The sequence below is a fragment of the Phodopus roborovskii genome, unplaced genomic scaffold, assembly GCF_943737965.1.
Source record: "Phodopus roborovskii unplaced genomic scaffold, PHOROB, whole genome shotgun sequence".
Taxonomy (NCBI): domain Eukaryota; kingdom Metazoa; phylum Chordata; class Mammalia; order Rodentia; family Cricetidae; genus Phodopus; species Phodopus roborovskii.
Genome location: NW_026125545.1, coordinates 2708971 through 2724814, shown reverse-complemented (window position 1 = coordinate 2724814; position 15844 = coordinate 2708971).

Below are 15844 nucleotides of genomic sequence, written 5' to 3'. Positions count from 1 at the left end.
GAGAAAAGACGCTAACGCCAAGAGTTTAGGCTATAGGGAGCATAGAGGCATGGCTGGAGGAAACACGAGAGCAGCACTCTGTTCTTCCTGTCCCACGGCTTTCAGCCCTAATTTTTCTTATTTAATTTCCATGATGCAGGAAGAATAAAAACACATATTTATAAGATTACTTTCAAATTTAATATTGATAATGTTTGGGGGGGCTTCAAACACAAAATACAAAGGAGGTTTTTGTTGTTTTGTAAGTAGCCTTTAAATATTAAAGTGAGCAAATGTCTTTAAATGCAATTATAAAATACGGCATGGTATAAATAAGTACACTGACCACACTGACTATAAATACTGAATGAATTTTTAACGACTAGATGAGAAATGTGATAAATTATATATAGAATATAGATGTGCACTCCTTGCTTTACTTACTTTTGTACCAAAGAGAGAAGGCAATAATCCACTAAATTCATTTTTAACATCAAGTTCCTTTCTGTTTCCCTTTTATCTTTACATCAGCAGTAAATATTTTAGCTAATTAAGCTGAGTTCCCACTGGCTTCTCTTTTAAAGTGATCATTTAAATACAGTCCAGATGCTAACATGAATCTGACTGAGATTCTTTCTTACTCTTGAGGCCCCTTCTAGAATGTTTCATGGACAGTTTTAGAATTTTTATTTCTGAAAATTGGCACATAGACATTTTCCTCAACAGAGGCAAAACAACAAGCAAGCAACATGTAACCAATAATGAGATGAAACCTTAAGTTCCAGCACAGCCAGGGCTGTTACACCAAGAAACCCTGTCTTGAAAAACCAAAACCAAACCAACCAAAACACACACCCCACCCCTCAAAACACACATTTGTTGATGGCCATCTTGAGACATTGAGGTCAAGATACCAGGTTTCAGTCAAAAACCCTGAAAGCTCGCTCTCTCTCTCTCTCTCTCTCTCTCTCTCTCTCTCTCTCTCTCTCTCTTTCTCTCTCTCTCTCTCTCAGCCAGGGATTCAGGTGGAGAGAGGCACAAGAATCCCATCTGTAGATGATGAAAAGAAGAGAGGAAATTTTTCTTGGATGTTTTGCTTCAGACTTGTTAGAAACAAAATTGTCTATCACTTCTCTAACAGCACCGGCTGGGACTTTTTTGCCAAACCATCCAGTGGGCTTAGACTGCTAAACTTGGAGTGGAGATTGCATCATCCATCTGAGAGGCCCATGGCTCTTTCCTGCCTCTCTTCTGTCTCACTGCTGGGAAAAGAGGAATGGGAAAGGACCATGGCCCCTGGCATCCTGCTCTGTTTTGATTTCCCATTCACCTGTGGAAGATGCAACAGTGACATTTGACAACCATCAGTGCACTTCCAACCTGATATCAAGTGCAATTTTCCCATAATTCCATTCAATCAACTGTACTCTGCTTTAGACAACCAGGGGCTGATGGGGAAAAGCTACATCAGCAGGGCCTGGCTGATAGCACACACTGAGGTTGAGAGACTCATGATCTGGGTGCTCTTTTCCCTAGCTTAGCTTCCTCTCTGCTTGATCACAAAGACTCAGCTGCCTCTTAGCACCCAAGGCTGTTTCTGTCAGACCCTTTCTCTACTCAGCCATTCCCAGTTTCTTGCAGCCAGTTGTTGCTTCAGGGTTATGATCAAGGCAAAGGATAACAACAGTTCCTGTACCCAAGAGCCTCCGTTATTACTAATGCAAGTGTTTTGATAGACCCTCCCAGCAGTAATGGACAATTGATAATTGCCACCAATACTGACTGCCATACTGGTGACTTGAAGACTGGCATGCAGACCACAGGAATGAGGTCTATGATACTCTGCTGCTGTTGACCTTGGGCATGGGATGAAGGGAAAGAACAAATCTCCATGTGTTTCACACTCTTGTCATAGACTTTACCATGGTGGGGATAACTGGTCTGTATGTAACTTCATCCTCACCTTCCAAGTATTTGATCTTGGAATTTAATCAGGGCATATCCATGGCCTCCACTTTCATGTTGAAGATAGAAGAATGTTAACATTAATGTCAAGAAACCTTGAAAATTAATAGCTAGGATGATACAAAACTTTAAAACTCTGAATTCCTATGGAACTTACAGCTGGAAGGTGAGATGTAGTAAAAACACTCCAGTTGGATTTGATGTTTATTTCACACTTTATCCTTGGTTTTTGTGCTTTAGTTCCTTGCCAGTTGGTTTTCTCCATTTACATAATTACAAGATCCTTATTTCTTTAGTAATCAGTTCTTACTTAATCTTTACTTAATCTCCCACTTGGATTATTTAACCTTCTAGAAGCAAAAATGTCCCAGAAACCTGAGCAACAGAAGGAGATCAAATACTTTTCAAGTAAAACGTCTTTTTAAATTGTGTGTGTTTGTGTGTGGGGGGAGGGGGTGCGCGCACGCGTGCGCGCGTGCACGCGCACAAACTCACAAATGCACAGATGCCCTAGAGCATTGTATTCCCCAGAGCTAGAGCCACAGGAGGTTGTGAGTATGACATGGATGCTGAGAGCCCATGCTGGGTCACTGTAAAAGCAATACTCACTTTTAACTAGAAAGCCATCTCTGGAGGCCCCCAAACTTTGTTTCTTATACCTAAGTGCTCCTTAGCAAATGAGAGCTAATGAGATCATAGGCCATAGCATTCACAGGCCAAGTCATGAAATAAAAAGATGGGGGAGGGGGGTCACTGACAATATCACTTGAGTGTTTTGCAGCATGCAATTTGGCACCTTTACATAGACAGATGCAGTAGACGGTAACATCTCCCCCAAAAAATAATTATAAAACACATTTGATTATGAATGAAATAAGAGAAAGGTAGTCACCTGGATGTGAGATCTAAATCACTTTTCTTAACCAAAGGAGAATATGGTCTACTTGAACTGTGGGCATCTTTTAGCTAATTGTTGTGTTATAAGCTTTTGATCCTAATCTCTGGGACTGTCTGGAACAATGGTTCTCAACTTATGGATTGTGACCCCTTTGGGGTCCTATATTATATATTTACACTACAATTCATGACAGAAGCAAAATTACAGTTATAGAGTAGCAACAAAATAATTTTATGGTTGGGGATCACCATAACATGAGGAATTGTATTAAAGGATCACAGAAGATTCAGAACTACTCCAGACAATGATTTCCTCTTCTACTTCCTGTCATTCCTCTACCTGCTCTGACTCCTCTTCCTCCTCCTTTGGGAAACAATTTTGCCCCGAGGTTGGAGGAAACAGAATAGGATGCAGTGAAGACCCAATAGAGAGAGACAACTTGAAGATGCTAGGGGCACATTAGAGCATGGCCAGCCATATTAGCTAGGTTCTGTCACTATAGTTAAAACCCAGTTTAAGATCAAGTGGGCCAATCCTTTTAGGCAAAGAACATACGGCAGAGAAAATCTCCTTATATCATGAGCCAGGATAGGGAAGAAGATAGTCTTATATCCCATCAGGGGCACAATTCCAAAGTTTATGTTCTCAAATTACTTCTACAGCACCTCCCGGTAGCTCTACCACAGGGATCACACCTTTTACACATGGATCTTTGGGAGTCACTTATCAAAACTGCAAGAATGGTGGCTCCCTACCACCATAGATACTCACTGGTAGGGGCGTCAGCTCTACCAAAGATGGAGGAATGTGTCTTCGTGAAATAGAAGACAGGACTAGTGTGGACTCCTGAATGCCCTGCATATATACACACCAGGTAGGTACAGTTAGAGAATAACTGCTCCGCAGCTCCGCTGAACACCTTGCTCTGTAGATTGGAGTCTGTCCAGGGGGGATTCTGTATTCCCGAACGTTGGAGTTAGTGACCTGGAATCTCCACTCTCTCTTAGTTCTCTGGCTTGGAAGCTTTGAGCAACAGCTCTTAGTGTGTGGCTCTGACTCCTGCAACTTGGTGCACTTCCTCACTGTCACAGGCTTCTAGTGGTAGCTTTGCCACAAGGTTCTATGGCTTAGTGCTCTTCCTTGCCTGAGAGTACTCAACAATCTGGCCCAGTAGGAACGTTTGCTATCGCCTGCCCTAGCTTTGTCTCTAGGGTGACCAGTTCTTTTGGAGGGGTTGGGGTTTCAGAGAAGTTGGCAGGAGCATAAAATAAATGGCTATAAATACAGAGAGACAGGAACCTGTCTCAAATCTGCCCACCAGAATTCTTTTTAATTAGCATATATTAATTATGAAATGTGTTTGGGGGCTGGAGAGATGGCTCAGTGGTTAAGAGCACACACTGCTCCTGCAGGGGATTGGAGTTCAGTTCCCAGCATCTGTGGATCATAAGCTATAGCCACAGCTTGAGAGGGATTCAACACCTCTGGTGGTGTCCATGGCATCTCTATGCATGTGCACACACAACACATTCACGGGGTGCAGTGCACACAGGCACCTCCATACATGTGCACACACACAGCACACACATCAGCGCACACACACACCCCAGGGGTGGCAGTGTGGGAAATTAAAAGAAAACAGATTTTTAAAATGGGTTCATTATGACAGTTTCATACATGCACATAACATACTTGATCCCATCCATCCCAATATTCTCATGTATGTATTATATCCACTGTCCTGTTCATTTCTCCCTAACCACCTCCTACTCTTTTTCTTTTTTTATGGCCTATCTTTTGTTCCCTGGCTAATAGTTCTTGAGACCTCACAGCCACTCCTCATGTCTCCCTGGCTTCTGATAGAGTATATGTTTAAATTGCCTCGGCTACATCAAAACCAAAACATTTCTACAAATTGAAAACTTTCTGGATTCCTTGTCTTGTCTCTGAGCTTGCTGGTGGAATACTAATTAGCCAAAGAAATGTGTGCTTTATGTTTCCAAAAACAGAAAAAAGGGGAGATCTCACTGAAAATAGCCAGCTCTAATAGAAGATTTTCTTCTGTTTCACAGAAGATGACTCCTGCCTGAACAAAGTACAACAGGCACTGAATGGGGAGTCTCCTAGGGCAGGGCACCAGGAAGAGTCTTTGGAATGAGAGTCTGTTGTATAAAGCATCATCTGTGGAAGATTAGACAGTTCAGCCAAATGACTGCTAGTAATGCCGTGATTACATCTGAAAGGACAGACATGGATGGCTACACCATTCCAAAGGAGCCAACGCCAAAGCTTTCCATCTTGTCCTAATAGATGGCAAAGGTCACTCTCTCCCTTCACTTGATGAACGACTATGGTACCATCACATTTGTCTTGTACCTGGCAGCAATTCTCAAATCTGTCATAATGAAGGTCTTCCTAACAAGAAAGCCAAATGCTCTCAGAGGTGGTTGCTACTTCAACTGCTTCACATACAATTAACAGCAAAATGAGAATCTGATGGCCAGAGACATGGGTGACAAGATACACATGCAGTGATGCTCCCAGACAGTCCCAAAATGCCATCATAAAAGCTCATGGGCATCTTTGTTGGTCCATGGAATAATATTCTGGTAACAAAATTGAATAAAGGATAAAGGTCAAAGTTGTTTCTGCATTTGGAAAAATTCTGGAAAACTGCCACTATCACCACCCAACCCCTGCTACACACCATTTGGGTATAAGTTCTATAGCACCAGTAACCACATGGATAAACCAGTACTGTCTAGTTGCTGCCTGCAAATTAATGCAGTGGGTGAGTATGAAGAGCTATGGGTGTGTGCATGAGTGCATATGTGTGTGTGTGTGTGTGTGTGTGTGTGTGCGCGCACGCGCGCGTGTGTGTGTTTTCATACCACAGCCTGTAAGCCTCTCTAATAAATCTCATTAAATATATATTATATAATCCCATTTTATATATCTATAATAAAATATATAAATGTAAATGTACTATTCTATTTCTATAGAGAACCTAATACACCAACATTGACTTCTGGTCTCCATAAGCAAAAGCACAGATGAAAACACAATAGTTGTCTCCTAGTCAAAGATTCAGTAATTGTTCAGTCCACAAGACTAGATGTCTCAGCAGTCTTAATCTGGTGCTGGAGTTCCAGTGGATTCCTAGAGAGCTGTTGGTCTTCTGTCTATGTCAGAATCAAAAGAAGTAAGTGCTAATACCAGGGGCAGAATTTCTCAGCAATAGGATAGATGAACTTGCCAGTCAAAGTGAAGGCAAGCAGGCAAAAAGCAAACTCTTGTTCAGTATGCTTTTATGTAGGCAGTCACCAAAAGGTATGGCCCAAATTTAGGATGGTCTTCTGACCTCAAATAATCTAGATTTAGGATAGGTCTTCCTACAACAAATGATCCAATCAAAAAACCCTTCACAGGTGTGCCCAGCTTCTTGGCTTTTAGCTGATTCCAGATGTAGTTAACTTGCTAGCCAAGATCAGCCATCACTGTAGGATGTCTTCATTGATTTTTTTTGAGGCAGGTTCTTTTACCGGGCTATCAGCTCACTGTTTTGGCTAGCCTATCTAGAATGACAGTTCATGGGATCTGCCTGTTTTCATCCTTCTTCATTCCCACCCCAGCATGGGAGTTACAGATGAATTGCACTGTGTCTGCTTTTTATACCTGCTGGGGATCTGAACTCAGGTCCTCATGCTTGCACAACAAGCATTTTAGCCATTAATCCCTCTCCTTGATCCACAGGATAGCCATTTTATGAATAAATATTGAGCCAAGTCAGGAGCATGAAATTAAATCAAGCATCAGTTGTTTGGTTCTAGAAAACAAAAAGCATAGATTCAATAAAGGAAAAACACCCAAAGGGTATTTTGTCTTGTTAGAAGTGTGTGTCTGCACATACATGACATACAAGAAGGTGCTGGGGATGCAGATGTATACTAATAGTTTCATTAGTGGCCCTACAATAGCCTTGCAAGTTGGTACTGACTCTGGAAACAGGATGGGGTGGGTTAGGCTACCTGAAGTGGAGAAGTGGAGCCCTTCTGATGGGAGATGTCATTCTGTATATGTTTCTCATACTGGTTAATAATAAAGCACTGTTGGCCAATAGGAAAGGAAGATAGGAGGGACTAGGAGACAAGGAGGAAATAGGAAGTAGGGAGGAGGAGTCAAGATGGAGAGTCTGGAGAAAGCAGTATGCTGCCGGCTCCCCGGTAAGAGAAATACATAGATCATCAGAAATGGGTTAATAATTAAGGCAGAGCTAGCCGATAAGAAACAAGTAACAGGGCCAACAGCATTGTATCAAATACAGAGTCTCTGTGCATTATTTGGGACTGGCGGCGCAGCGGCAGGACAAGACCGGGTGGCGGCAGGTGGAAAAAACCGTACTCCTTACAGATGGCGCCCAACGTGGGGCTAGTAAGAACTTACATTTAAAATTTAACAAAAGCTTAAAAAAGGGTTTTAGAAACAAAAGAACAGAGACAAGCAAGGTTTCTTGGTAACAGCATTTTTCTCGGTTGGACTCTGACTTGCTAGAGACAAGCAGATATTCGCGCGGCTCCTTTAAGAGAAGATTCCTGACTCAGCTTAAGCGGCAAAAAACCGCACAGCTTTTAAATAACTCTGCTAACAATTTATTGTTGTGTATGAGAGATGGCAATGGCAGTGACCACATCTCCAAGCCGGCAGCATGCTTTCTGGGTGGCAGCGCAGACCAAGGCGGTGAGCACAGCTTTCCGTGCTGGCCGGTAAAAGTACCCGCCACCATCTTTGGTAAACCGCGGCAGAAACAAAGACTTTCATCTTAACAATGTTGTTGTTTAACAGATAAAGACTCATGGCCAGAAAAAGATAAAAATTTACAGTAGAGACAGATTCACATTAAGAAAAGGTGCTAAAAGTTTACAGTGTGTTTTTAAAAAAAAAATACATAGGCTTGGGAGAGAAAAATAAAATGGTTTTAAATAGACAAAGAGGAACTGGGTGTTGTAGCACACGCCTTTAATCCCAGCACTCAGGAGACAGAGGCAAGCAGATCTCTGTGATTTGCAAAGTAAACCTGGTATGCAGAGCAAATTCCAGGACAGATAAGAGTTACACAGTGAAACCCTATGTCAAGAAATAAAAAATAAAAGTAAAATAAACAGAGTAATAATAAAGCCAGGTAAAGATGAAAAGCTCAGAGAGAATCTGGTTACTGTATGCTATAGTGTTGTCTCTGCATTGTTTGACTACTGAGAAAATAAGAACAACTGATAAAGGAAATGCTGCTGAATTAATTCAATTTATATATTTTAAAAATGCTTTGACTCAAACATTTAAGTTCAAGGACAAGTTACTGGGGAAAAGGATTTCTATTTTTGTTTCCACAGAAAATAAAAAGCTGTGGATTCCTTCCAGACTAATGTGGTTTGAGCAAGCCAGACCCCCCTGAACAGAGTTCCTGATGATCCAACATTCAAAACAGCTTGGACAAGGCAGTCTTGCAGACTACAGCCAGGATTACTGCATCTTCTTAGGATCCCCCATGACAGCGCCCCCTACCAGCAGGAAGTAGTTTAGAAAGAACGACGCCCAAATTCCCAAATATTGTTTATAAATGTTTGTTTTCATTTAAATGGACTTGGTTATAAATGGTTAATGATCACAGCCAGTTCTTTTTAAAGGTAAAAAGGGAATTATGGTATAGATATGAATACTTTGTTTTGGAATGGATTTTCATTTATTGATACAATTTAAGGTCATTTTTGTGATATATATATTTCTCCTCTTGTTTAAGTATTGTTTAGAAATGTAATGTATAATTCAATACAGATTATAGATAGTATCTATGATAGTCAGATATAGTTAAGTTAGTTAAGTTTTCTAGATATACAGAGATGTATTTGAGATGAATAGGCATTCTTCAAACATTTCAAAGACCTACAGAATATGGCATTTAAAATGGTTTAGGGTTTTTGTGACAGTGAGACATAATTGCTCTTGGCAATACCACCTGCACCAGAAAGGAAGATGGACATCAAAGAAATGCATTATGGAGTTTACTTCCAATATGGCAAGACTAGCCATTTGGACAAGATACTGCTCTTGTCTGGACTGTTTGACTTTATGCTGTATAAACTGGACATGCAGGACCCACAGAAAAGTGACTTCTGATTCGAAATGGACATTGCTACAGAGATCCTGCTTCATGGAAGAGTCTTCGAGACAGTATGCAGGACACGGAGAAAAGTGACTGACAAACTGCCAATACAAGAAGACAGTTTAAAGTTTCCTGCGTTGCTGAAGAGTCTACTAGACACACTATGGCCTATGGGCTGAAGATGGAAGATTACAAAAGAACTTCGGGTGACCAGGCAGTGAGTTGTCTCTGTCATTTCTAGAGCTTATATATTTTCCTTCTGTGGTCTTTGAGGGAGTTGAAGACAGATAGTTATGGTTATAATTTTCCTTAGTTAGGATTCAATGATAAGGTACATATAGAACTTTAGACTCACAAAGATGAAATAGATGATGGAATAGTTTCTTAAATCTTGATAAATGTTAATGGACTAAATATTGTTAACTGTGATTCTTACTTGATAACTGTTGTATAATATATTTTGCGATGTTAAGGTTAAAATCCTTCTTTTTATTTAGACAGAAAAGAGGAGATGATGGGAGATGTCATTCTGTATATGTTTCTCATACTGGTTAATAATAAAGCACTGTTGGCCAATAGGAAAGGAAGATAGGAGGGACTAGGAGACAAGGAGGAAATAGGAAGTAGGGAGGAGGAGTCAAGATGGAGAGTCTGGAGAAAGCAGTATGCTGCCGGCTCCCCGGTAAGAGAAATACATAGATCATCAGAAATGGGTTAATAATTAAGGCAGAGCTAGCCGATAAGAAACAAGTAACAGGGCCAACAGCATTGTATCAAATACAGAGTCTCTGTGCATTATTTGGGGCTGGTGCGGCAGCAGGACAAGACCAGCGGCGGCAGGCGGAAAACCCGTACTCGTTACACCCTTCCCCTGGTTAGGTCCTGAAATGCTGTTGAGGAAACCACATGACAGAGGCATCGATGTGGTAGGGGCTGGACTTCAGAGAGTCTTTCATGCCATTCTAGGCAGAAAGCTCTATCGGAATGCCATGGAAGAATCCAAATATATGGAAGCTGTGAAGACATTTCTGGGTTGGAATCTTCCCACAACAGTTCAGAGGCCTGACTGGAAGTGGGGGAGGGGAGCGGAGGTCTAGACAAGCACAGCCAAATGCACAGAACAGCAATGTGGACAGGAGGGGACCCAAGAGAAATGCAAAGGAAGAGTGGTATATTCTAGAGTGGAAAATTCATGGTACCATGAATTAAGATTTTCCATGGAACATCAGGGTGAGAGATCCAGCAGATAGACAAGAGAAGATACATGCAAATGTCTAGAATGATTTTTATTGACATTCTATTAATATAAATCATAATATATTTGTTTCTTGATATATATTTTAAGTTTTGATTAGCTTTCAGTGTTGTATATGAGATTATGACTTCGTAAAAATGATTCCCAAGTCAGCCATGCAATAAACCGCAGTTTGCCTGTTGCACAAGGTTTGGTCATGAAATTCTAAGTTGGAGATAACGTTTATTCAATGTTTCCAGACATTGTCTTACTCTCTGATCCTTTTGAGAAGTCTAAGGATTCTGATTCTTGGTCTTTTGATTCTTGTTGTTTTGAAACAGTATCTCACCCAGTGTAGGATGGCCTTGAACGTCCACCCTGCTGCCTCTGCCTCCCAAGAACCACAAAGCCTGGCTCTCTTGGAGTTCTTAAAGGATAAGCCAAAGTCTTTAAATCTAGATGGAGAAAAAGCACATTTTTCTCCTCATTGCATTCAAACCCAAATTCTGAGTTTCTTTTACTGGGGATGGGAAACAGAGCATAGGAGAGTGAGTAGCAACCCAGGCTTAGCTGCTATAGAAACACACACATTCATAGCAAGCCTTGAAAACATTTTGAAATACTATTTCCACTTATCAAATAGTGCAAGGTATTAGGCCTACTGTTAAATGTTGTTCTTTAATGTACACAAGAAAGCATATATATTGTGCTGTACATTCATTTTTAATATTTTAATAACTCCATTAGAATATTGCTTCATTTATAATGCTATATATTTTCATAACAAATGTTTACAAACCTTATTCCAAGAAGGAGTTTATGGGCTTCAGAAAGCCGCCAAATGTATCCATAGACCAGAGAAAGGTCATGAACTTCTGGTTCTGAATTCGAAGGCAGTGACCCTGGTCAATAAGGCCCTGCTTTCTGCTGAGCAACCATACTCTGAGAAGGATGTGACCTATCCCAAGGGCTCCAGAAATAGATGGGAAATGAAAGGAAATGCTTGGCTGCAAGTGGATATGAAGCAGGACTTGTTTGCTCAGGAAGCTCTGGCCTCCTTCCCAAAATAGTTGGCCTTTATAGATTCAGTCTCCTGTTCAAAACGGGCCCCGGGAGCTTTCTTTTGTTATTCTTGGTACATTTTGAACCAAAGCGAAGATGTACGCTGATCCTAGTCATGGGGCACTCACTCAACGATGTTTGAACTGTTAAAATCGGATATGGTAAGTCCAACATGGTGGGGCTAGCCTGTACTACCTGCACTTGGGAGGCTGAGGCAATCAGATCCTGAGTAGTACTACATCTGCCTAAGTGATATAACAAGACCCTGGTTTTTGTCTTTGTTTTCTTTTAAATCGATTCACATAATTGCTAAAGAAGTGGCATAACTGCATAATTATCTCTGGGATAATTTCCTGCATCCAGCCTAGTGAGAAATATGCCCCAAACTCAGGAAGTTGGAAGAAGGGAATCTCTGGAGTCAGGGAGTGCTCTCCTAAAGTGGACCCAAAGTCAGATATGGCCACAGGTTCCACCCCTTCCTGGACTCATGGAATATCTCTCAGTTTACAGAGCATGCTCTTTGCAGCCTCTTTAGGCTGAGATGGGCATCACGCCTCTCACTAGCTCTGTCTTATCATGAGTTCTGCCATCTTGTATGTGTTCTTTGGAGGAGAAATAAAGAATTGCTATGGAATGTTTGACCATTAAAAAATGTAGGCATCCTCTTCAGAAAGTCCAGACCTTGTAGACTCACTTCCAAACATCCATCTTAGTAAGCTTATATGACCGTGGAGGTCATGTTCAAATATGATTTGTGAACTGGAAACAACTTAAGAGTGTACCTGGAGACAACTGTGATGGGTGTGTAGCTCAAGCTTGTCATCCAAGCTTTTCATCCAGGCTGGGGAACTATGGGCTGGAAGCCAGTCTGGGCTGCATAGTGAGACTCAACTCAGGAAAAGGGGAGGGGAAACTGATTAAATAATTATAGTTTATCCACATTCACCAAATGCTTAAAAGTGTTTGAAAACTATCCCCCAATCCAGAATTTGGATTGATTGTTTGTTTTTCGAGAAGGGTTTCTCTGTATTGCTTTGGAGACTGTCCTGGAATTAGCTCTGTAGACCAGGCTGGCCTTGAACTCACAGAGATTCATCTGCCTCTGCCTCCACAGTGCTGGGATTAAAGGCGTGCACCACCAACTCCCAGCCAAACAGAATTTGTACTACAGAATTAAAGTCATCAAAAAAAAAAAAAAGTTGCAGAAAAACATGCCTACTAGAATCATGCTTTCAGTGAAAGCGTGTGTGTTATTTTGGGGCTCAAGGATGCTAATCAATGTCTGCCTAAGGATCTACAAGATGATGCCTGAATTTCACAGCATCTATTTTAGAATCTAGAAATGGAAAAGAGTGTGAGTGGGGGGGACAAGCATTCCAAAGAGAGTTTGCCAGTCTTTGCTATAATATCTCCATAGAATTTGAAAGTATGAAATTACTTTTGTGATTTAAAATGCAGTGTGATGGTAATCACCTGGTGATTGGTTTGTACATTTTAATTTGCCAAGAAAACCATTCTAAACCAAAGCAGCTCTGTATTCATTAGGATTAGGTTTAACTATGAGTAACAGATGCCATAATAACCACGATGACTGAGTCTTATGCCAGTGAGGCCTGCTTTTCCTTAGAGGAGGCCATTTGGCATTGATGTGACCACCCTGTGCACCTGCTGTCTTCCTCTTCTGCATCCTTGGATGGAGTGATGATGGGTACACAACAAACCCTGGATAAAGATTTTTCCCTTTAAATGATAGTTAAATCAGTTCTGAATATGTTGAATATAAAATGGTTTGAACGGATAAAGAGAAATACATGCATAAATTCACCATGTAAAGTTAATCCTTTCCCTCCAGGTTTCATTTTTATATAGCCTTCTAACATGCTACTGCAACATGTTTTCATTCTGTTCCTTTCTCTACTGGCAAATGGAATCTTGACATGTTGCTGATGGGTGTGTAAATTGTTACAGCTACTTTGGAAAACCATATGTCAGTGTGTCCAAGGTTATCAAAGTTTTCATATTGCCAAGAATGCCAGCCTTAAATATTTAGGAGGAACGAGTGCATAAAAATGTCAATATCAAATGTATTTGCAAAAGCTTAAATTGTAAACAATCCACTATTAGTCAAAAGTAAAATGGATAGGTAAGTAATAATGTGTTTATGTAATGAAATGTCCTCTAGGGCGTAGCTCATGTGAAATGCCTTTGTTTCACTTCCTAAAAAAAAAAAAAAAAAAAAAAAAAAAAAAGGAAAAAAGGGAATATTGTATTGATGGGGAATATTTATTGGTTAATGAATAAAACACTGATTGTAGCCAGACAGGAAGTGACACGGATGGGCAGAATCTGGATATAAGCAGGGACAAACAGGAAATGGCTCTCTCTTTTCTCTGCAGCGATGCTGAGCAGTCATCATGCAGCAGGCAAAGGAGTTGCAGTTCTGGCATTCCTGGGTAAGATAAGACATCATGGAAAAACACGGATTAATAGAAATGGGTTAATAATTAAGACAGAGCTAGCCAATAAGAAACACTAGTCACAGACCTACAGCTTTATAACTAATATAGTGTCCCTGTGTTTCTTTGGGGCTGAGAAGGGCAGCAGGACCTGCCAGGCCAGAAAGTTTACATAACATTGTATAGTAGTAAAAAAAAGCCAACAATACATGAAACTTTTATAAAGTGTGTGTGTGTGTGTGTGTGTGTGTGTGTGTGTGAAAGGTCCTAAATACAAAATAGCAACTCACAAGGGTATATTTGATTTCATTTGTAGGAATGCAAGAGGCTAAACTAGTCTCCAGAGAGATTCCAGCCACTGGAGGCAGGTATGGAATGGGATACACTAATAGTGTGGGTTGGGGTGGTCCTGGTACACATGCATACTCACTCATCATGTACATATAGAATCTGTGTGCATCTCTGCTTATGTGCTGTGTCACATTTTCCAGAATTCAAAAAAAATATTTGTTTATGATCAGTATTTCTAATTGCCAGAGTGCCTGTGGAGATTCAGGGGTTAACTTTCTAGAGTAGATTCTCTCTGTCCATCTTTGTGTGGGTGCTAGAGATAGAATGCAGGTAGTCAGGCTTATGAGCCATCTTATCACCCCCTGTCCTACATGTTCTTAGAAGTTAGAGGAAGGAGCATCCACTGGGCAGAGCTTCATGTGTTTTACACACCATAGTAGCCCCATCTTCTGAACTGAACTGAACTGAAGTTCAGAAGACAGTCTTGGTAAGCAGAACCCAGCAGTTAGAGGAGCAGAGAGTCCTCCCTCTGCTGCCAAAGTCTGGCTCTAAAACCACTTTGCCAGTGCTGTGTCAGGAGAAACAGTTGAGAAATACAGAGATGGAGGTGTGACCACGGACATGGACAGGTGTATTTTTGGCCTAAGGAAAGACATATTTTTAGGCCTGGCAGTGGGGGTGCATGCCTTTAATCCCAGCACTGGGGAGGCAGAGGCAGGTGGATCTCTATGAGTTCAAGGCCAGCCTGGTCTACAGAGTGAGTTCCAGGACAGTCAGGACTGTTTCACAGAGAAACCCTGTCTCAAAAAATCAAACAAATAACCCTCCCCCACCAAAAAAAAAAAAAAAAAAGGAAGGAAGGAAGGAAAGACATTAATAACAGAGGAGGCAGCCAAACATAGACAAGGTGGGCTCGGCAGTGGGGGTGGGGAGGCTGGGAAGCTGCCTTCACCACTGGGATGTGCTGTGAGTTCTATGCCCTTAAGGTCACCACATGGCCACAGTCATTGTGTACCTGCATTGAGAAAAAAATCTTTTCAAAGTCCAGGGTCTTAGCATCTCAGGATGCTTTGGGAGAGAAATACAGTAGTTACGGTAGGAGAAGTAAAGGCAACCATACAGAGGATGGGCAAGCTGATGAGTTCACAAGGAAGGGGAAAATGCCACTGTCTGTTCATTCCTCTTTTGTGTCTTTCCCCAGCAGATATCTTTTTCTGAAACAATTATGGTAAAAAATGAAGGTTCTTCAGAAGTTTCAACAGTTTGCAAGACATAGCAAGAGCTATTGTAAGTATCTCAACAAAACTAGCAGGAGAAGGATATGATGAACTAACTCCATCATGCTATGGGTGCCTTGGCTTTCCTGCCATGATGGACAATAAACCCTTAAGTTACCTTTGTCAGAGAGTTTTATTGCAATGACAAGGAATAAGCTGAGACACTCTCTTCTCCATGCTGTCCTACCTCCCGAGCCCTGTCAGTCATCACATCTCATCTAGATTCTTGTAATGCTTTCCCAGCTAGGGTCTCTCCTTCCCTCTTACCTTCCCAACCCACCCTAAATCCATACAGTGCCAACGTGATTGGGATGGCTCCTCAAATTCACCTTTCTCAACAGGACTCATTGGCGGGCTTGAGAATTTCCAACTTCATCTCGTCCTTTGGCTTCCAGCATTCAGTCATTAGGCTTCACAGGTGACAGTGCTGAGAAAACAGCTTTATCGGATTGTTGTTCACATGTCACACTGAGCAACCATTTAAAGTATGTAGCGTGCTGACTTTAAGATTCACAGAGTTCTTTG